This window comes from Anoplopoma fimbria, unplaced genomic scaffold, assembly GCF_027596085.1.
Source record: "Anoplopoma fimbria isolate UVic2021 breed Golden Eagle Sablefish unplaced genomic scaffold, Afim_UVic_2022 Un_contig_9093_pilon_pilon, whole genome shotgun sequence".
In the NCBI taxonomy this organism is placed as follows: domain Eukaryota; kingdom Metazoa; phylum Chordata; class Actinopteri; order Perciformes; family Anoplopomatidae; genus Anoplopoma; species Anoplopoma fimbria.
The window spans coordinates 47,501-55,000 of NW_026553769.1; positions in this window are offsets into that span (position 1 = coordinate 47,501).

Genomic DNA, 7,500 nt, shown 5'->3' on the forward strand with positions numbered 1-7,500 from the left:
CCAAAGTGTTCAGGGTCACAGTAGCCGTGTTTACATTAGAAAAGCTGAATGGACATGGAAAAAAATCAATGAAACAATAATAATAATAATAATAATAATAAACAGCAAAATACATTTTTTGCTTCCTTGAGGTTATATTTGTCTTGTATTTTTTAAAAACAGTTGATACCAGTCCTAACTATAAACCTGAACCAGTCCTAACTATAGACCTGAACCAGTCCTAACTATAAACCTGAACCAGTCCTAACTATAGACCTGAACCAGTCCTAACTATAGACCTGAACCAGTCCTAACTATAAACCTGAACCAGTCCTAACTATAAACCTGAACCAGTCCTAACTATAGACCTGAACCAGTCCTAACTATAAACCTGAACCAGTCCTAACTATAGACCTGAACCAGTCCTAACTATAAACCTGAACCAGTCCTAACTATAGACCTGAACCAGTCCTAACTATAAACCTGAACCAGTCCTAACTATAAACCTGAACCAGTCCTAACTATAACCAGTCCTAACCTGAACCAGTCCTAACTATAAACCTGAACCAGTCCTAACTATAGACCTGAACCAGTCCTAACTATAGACCTGAACCAGTCCTAACTATAAACCTGAACCAGTCCTAACTATAAACCTGAACCAGTCCTAACTATAGACCTGAACCAGTCCTAACTATAAACCTTAATGTTGTTATCAATTCATTTAATTGTGTTAGAAATAAATTACCCATTTATCATCAAGTCGTTGTCTGTCATATTCTTTCAAAGTGGGAACTATAGATCAATGAACTCGGTACTAGACTAAATTTGTTACCAAATTATTGATTTTATTTATGTTATTTTCCTCCGTAAGGAGGTGGTGCCCCAAAACTTTTACGGGTGCTGATCAGCTGTCTCTGGTATTTTGTCCTTTAACACCTCACTGGAGACCTGCCACACAAAAGCCTTCTTTAAAACCTACCTAACCCTCCCTGTCCCAAAATATGATATCGTAATATCAGATATGAAATACACATGATAAGTCATAGTAACATGGAGATATGAAACTTAGGACATTGCCGATTCCAACAGAGCCGTGAGGTTCACACGTTACGTCATGAGGCTCAGTTTGAAACTCTGTGGTAGTCTCTCCCTCTTCTTCTTCACTCCTCCAACTCAACACAAGGTCCTTGCTTTGTTTAAACACTTGTTCTTCAGGTCATCGTCCTTTGGAGTTCCACAAAGAGAATATTTCCTTTCACAGAGCAGAACACAGCGTCTTCTGAAGACCGCAGCTCTTCGGACTGAGCTCCAGCTCCAGTCTCACTTCCTTTGTTTAAAGTGTGCTAAACTAGCCAGTAGGCAGGTCAAATGAAAACGTGTTACTTGGTGACATCACTACTCTACGGAAGTAAAGACAAGAATTCAAAAGAAGCGTTTCAGGTGTTTACATGTACAAAAATATATATAACACACTAAAGGAAAGGGACAGATAGGTTAGGTCCTCTAATGAAGCGGTCCCCAACCTTTTTTGCGCCATGGACCGGTTTCATGTAAGACAATATTTTCACGGACCGGCCTTTAAGGTGTGGCGGATAAACACAACGAAATAAAATTATACGACCGGCATGAAAACAAATATAAAATGCATAAAAAATACAACTCACCAAAACGCTGAATCAGTGGGAGCCCTGAGCTGGTCCCATCTGGGGGTAATGGGAGACGATGACACCTGAAGTGTGTTCCTTATGTCCAGTCTACTCCGTCATTTTGTGTTGATGCCGTCACTGCAGAAAATCCCTAATGAGGTGACGTATCACGTGACCGAGACAAGCGTATTGACATGTGTCAAGAGGCACAGGAGGATGCAATTGCGAGAGAATTCGGTCATTTTTCAAAATAAAACATCTTTCAGACTCTGATAATCAATAAAATGGAAATAATATAAGTTATTTATTCTTTCTGTGCGGCCCGGTACCAAATGACCCACGGACCCCAGTGGTTGGGGGCCGCTGCTCTAATGCATCAATAATGATAATACAATAAAATAATATTATTCTGAAATGGTTTAAAATATATAATGAACTTCATGACTTCTCTTTAGTTCTCTTTAGTTCTCTTTGGTTCTCTTTGGTTCACATGGCTCATTTATTGTACTGAGCAGGATTTAGTCATCAGGACTACATTTAGATAAAGATCATCTTAAATATAGAAATATGAATAACGATGCGTCCCGCTGAGATTGGCCCCATCACACATCACTTATTTGGGATTAAGAATATTTCCTACTTTGCTCATTGTTGTACATAATTATTTTACTTATTTTTGGTATAAAGGAATTTACTCATTTTTTTATAATAAAGGTTTCACTTATTTCATTAGATTTGTTCTTATTTTTAAATTACGGAATTTAATCTTTTTTTTATAGTTAAGGCTTTTCTTATTTCATAAGAGTATTGTTATTAAGGATTTTGCTTATTTGTTATAATTAAAGATTTTGCATATTTGTTATAAATAAGGATTTTGCTTATTTGTTATAATTAATGATTTTGCTTTCTTCTTAGGGACATTGTAATTATTGATTTAATGTTTTTATAACTAAGCATTTTTGATAATTTTCTAAGAATGCTATAATTAAGGCTTTTACTTAAATCATAAGCATATTTCCTAGATTTGTATTAAGGATTTGTTCTTAATTTTTACTTCAAACATTTACTTAATTTTGTAATCAAGAACTTTACCATTTTTTAATGATCAAGGATTTTGCTTATTTCATAACAATGTTGTAATTATGTTTTTTTTAATAATTAATGATATCGGATATTTCATAACAATTCTATAATGAAGGATTTTGCATAAATTACAAGCCTTTGCTTAATTTTGTTAATTATAATTAAATCAATTACAAATGCTAATTTCATTAGAAATTATTCTACTTCATGAATTTACTCAATTTTGTATTTTTTTATAATTTGAGGCTTTTACTATTATCATAAGCTTTTTGCTTTGTTTCATAATTAAGGAAAGTTATTTCATTAGAATTTTGTTTATTATTGTACTTTCTCAATTTACTTAATGTTGTTATTAAGGAATTTACATTTTTTTATAATAAATGGATAAGCATTTTGCTTGATTTTTTAATTAAGGAAATTACCCTTTTCAATAGAATTTTTCTAATTTTATTCTTCATGAATATACAAAACTATGTTATTAAGGAATTTGGTTATTTTTAGTAATAGTACTTCATTATATAAACAAGGATTTTTACTTATTTTTATAAATAGGATTTTGCTTAATTATTGTACTTTCTGAATTTACTTAATTTTGTTATTAAGGAGTTTACATTTTTTTAACTAGCGGGAAGGAGTTTTACGTCACTTCTGTAACATTGTGACCTCATAAAGTAACGGAAGTGAAGGAGAGAATTCAATGGAGCCGTTTCAGGAGCTCAAGAGCTTCTGAGGGGAGGGTAACTCCTTTTAGGCGTGGACTTCAGGTTTTACACTCTACAGACCTTTTACATGTACAAAATATATATAACACACTAAAGAAGAGGAAACAAGTGGAAAAGCATAATAGGGCCACTTTAAATTGAACAACTTAAAGATTCATCAACACACTCTTGTTACGGCGTAGTAAAGCAGATTGTTATCACCAGATGATCAGTCATTAATTCTGATTTACCAGGTGTTGTAATGTGCAGATGGTTTAATTCATTCATAATTAAGTCCACAGAAAAGTCTCATCTTTGTAATCAGTTTTGTGGAGGAATTTCAGACAAAATTGTGGTGTTTAGTTAATCTTTATTTAAGCAGCACAGTGTGCATGTATGGAGGTTTATGAGCTCTCTGAGAAAATCTCCGTTCAGTGTTGGATGTAAATCTGGTTCAGACTGGTGGGGGGTCCAGCTCTTACTGTATGCACCCCCAGTTCAGACTACGACTGTGAGTTCACACAGCACAAGGGCCCTGTGTGTTTCCTCTCTCCAGAACAGAAATAAAGCGCTCTCTGTGATGAACAGACGGGGGGGTAGCATTACATATAGGTAAACGCCAGCATGTTTGAGATGGTAATCCAGGATAAGGCTCCACTTGGCTGATGACCAAACATTCATGCGTGGCACAATAGGTTCTGGCGGGTGTCCAACAATGGACTCGCTCTGGGTTAAACGGTGAAATCCATTCTCTCTTTTTAGAAAAGGGCTTTAATAATTTAATGTTGGAAGGATTGAGGAGAGAAGTGGAGGAAAATGTGTATAAAGAGTTTTCTTTATTATTCCCACCATGTGTTTGGTTTTGTGAATAGATTCTGGAGAAAACTCGGCTGGTAAAAGTTTTTATCCACTCCCCAAATCTCTTATATTTTCATTTTCTTGTGATCCCATTGGTGGCATCGGTCCTTTCCCACAGGACAGCCGTTAATGTTTAGAGCACCAAACACAGCTGAAGTGCTTCTGAGCAAGGTCACCCAACCTTCAGAGTGGAGCAAACTGTGTTTACGTCAGTCTGCTTCTAAGAAAAGCACTGGAAACGTTATAAAAAATATAAGTGATACAACAAGCTTTTCCTGGGTAGTTATAAATAAAAACTCTATAAAAGATCCAGCTCACTTGGAAAGTTATGTGGGAGAAAAATAAGAAGGAGGAGGAGACGGCAAAACGTCTGTTTATCTGGATGAGAACTTTTAAACACCAGGAGCTGAAGGACAGACCTTTATTCATGAGCTTGATTTAGTGTTTGAATACAAAGAATGATGAGAAGGTTTATACAGCCTTACATGTCACTTAAAATAGATAAATAAAGCACAAATGAACAATGTTCTCACCACAGAAAATAAACCTTGATGACAACGATGGACAACATCTTGTATTGTATTCACATAAAAAACGTTTAGCATAAACAAAAAGACAGAATTCACAGCTTTGTCGCCCCCCAGTGGTCCTCTCAAAATGGACACATACATTTACATACGGGACCAATCCTCAGTGGGGCTGTTTACGCTTTTTTAAAAACAAAAGATATCAGAAATTAGCAGACAGTTATGAGACAACAGTGAAAAGGAGGAAAATATTACAGTTACATTTTCAAAGTTGAACTGAAAGCTTCTCTCTCTGTTTTTGAAAAGGTACACTTCAGCTTTTGATGGCAGGGAGCTCGACTGGCCCAGAGAGGAGGAGGAGAAGAAGAAGAAAGGGAAGAAGAGGAAGTGGAAGGGAAGAAGATGAAGAAGAAAAAGGAAGAAGAAGAAGAAGAGGAAGGGAAGAAGAGGAAGGAAGAAAGGAAAAGGGGAAGAAGAACAAAGGAAGGGAAGAAGAAAGGGAAGAAGATAAGAGAACAGATCAGAACGAGCCGGATGCATCTGAGGAGAAGCTGCTGCCAAGAAGAACGAGTGTTGGCATTCCTGTGTGTGTGTGTGTGTGTGTGTGTGTGTGTGTGTGTGTGTGTGTGTGTGTGTGTGTGTGTGTGTGTGTGTGTGTGTGTGTGTGTGTGTGTCAGGTGCACTGAAGCCGTTGGCGTGGAGATGGAGGCAGAGAGACAGAGGTGATGGTGTTAGCCTCCGTCAGGCTAAATGGGCTTTAATTGGTTGGTGGATTTTTTGGGTTTAACACTGCCTGGACTTTTTACACACACACACACACACACACACACACACACACACACACACACACACACACACACACACACACACACACACACACACACACACACACACACACACATTTACCAACCAACAGGTTTCTTACCTGTGGCGTTCTTCTTGCTGTTCCTGTCTTCTCGTCTCTGTCTCTCTGGTCTTTGTCCTCACAGGAACCCGGCAGACTGAGTCCGATTAGCGCTGCTGTGGTGGGATGAGGGGTATCGGGGTAAACTGTGGGAACGAGGGGCCTCCAAAGGGAGGGTCAATGTGTACGTGCATGTTGGAGCGCTTCAGGCTGGATTTCCAGATTCCAGTGCTGCTTTATGAAGCTTTAGCTCCGTAAAGTCTCTCATTCCCTCAACAGTTCACTTCACGAACCCAAAGAAACGAGTTCATGCAGAGTTCTCTTCATCTCAGACTCCACTTAGATTCAAGTTGAAGAGCCCAGATACAGCTGTTTGTTTGCAGCACCGCTCCATCAGACAGACGTCCATGTTCTCATTCAATCCAGTTCATTTCAGGACATCATGAAGGTGGACCTCCGCTGACGGACCGCTGATCCATCCAGATGTGTGACCTGCCTCTGTCCAGATGTGTGCCTCTGTCCAGATGTGTGACCTGCCTCTGTCCAGATGTGTGCTGAGCTCCAGCCCCTTCGACCCCGATCAGGTGGTGTAGATGAAACTAAACTTTCTCTCACGGTGCACCTTTAAGCTTTCTATAAATGAGAGAAGGGTTCATGTTCTTTGTTTCGTTTTTCTCTGAAACGCCAGACGATGAACAAACAAAATGAACTGTGAAGAATCAAGAAGAGAAACGAGTCTAACAGAAGGTTTACCGGCAAAACACCATAAACCAACCTCCACAAAGAGGAGGAGGGATTGTAATGATCTGTAAACTCACATCTCATATTCATAAACTACTTTATTATCTTTGTTTAAGTCCTGTAAAGAAAGAAGTCAAGTATTAAATGCATTATAAAGAAACAAAGGTTGAACATCCTGTAAACTATTTGATTTGGCTGCAAGATATTTATTAAAATGTTGATTTTTTTTTAAAAAACCTCCTGTTTCTAAAGCATCTAAAAACAGATTGTCCTTCTTCTTAAAATCCTCAGACGTGTAAACAGTGTTTTTATCTGTCAACTATTTGTGACAGTCGTGTGATCACACGCCGGAAGGGGGAGAAGAAGAGGAAGAAGAAGAGGAAGAAGAAGAAGAAGAAGAAGAAGGAAGAAGAAGAAGAAGAAGAAAGAAGGAAGAAGAAGAAGAAAGAAGAAGAAGAAAAGAAGAAAGAGGAAGAAGAAGAAGGGAAGAAGAAGAAGGAAGAAGAAGAAGAAGAAGAAGAAGAAGAAGAAGAAGAAGAAGAAGAAGAAGAAGAAGAAGAAGAAGAAGAAGAAGAAGAAGAAGAAGAAGGAGAAGAAGAAGAAGAAGAAGAAGAAGAAGAAGAAGAAGGAAGGGAAGGAGAAGAAGAGAAGAAGAAGAAGAAGAAGAAGAAGAAGAAGAAGAAGAAGAAGAAGAAGAAGAAGAAGGTGATGGTGCTCCTGGTCACAGACGTTCAGAGCATCACTGAGCTGTGTTCTGACCCGGCAGCTTCACCGTGGAGAGGATGAACTGAACTGAACACCAGGGAACAGGTTCATCTGCACTCCTTCAGGAAAACACTGACTCCGTTTTCTTATGTTGCTCAGGAGAACAACAGCTTGTATGTCTGCAGTCTGGTGAATACAGAACGCTGCCCCCTGCTGGTGGACAGTTACTTTCACTGTATCTCAGAGCTTCCTGTTAGCAACCCCACATGATTAATTCTAGTATTTTTTTTGACCTTTTATAGAGCATCAGGACATTTTTTGGTGGTTTCTCTCTGTCTCTCTGTCTCTGTCTCTCT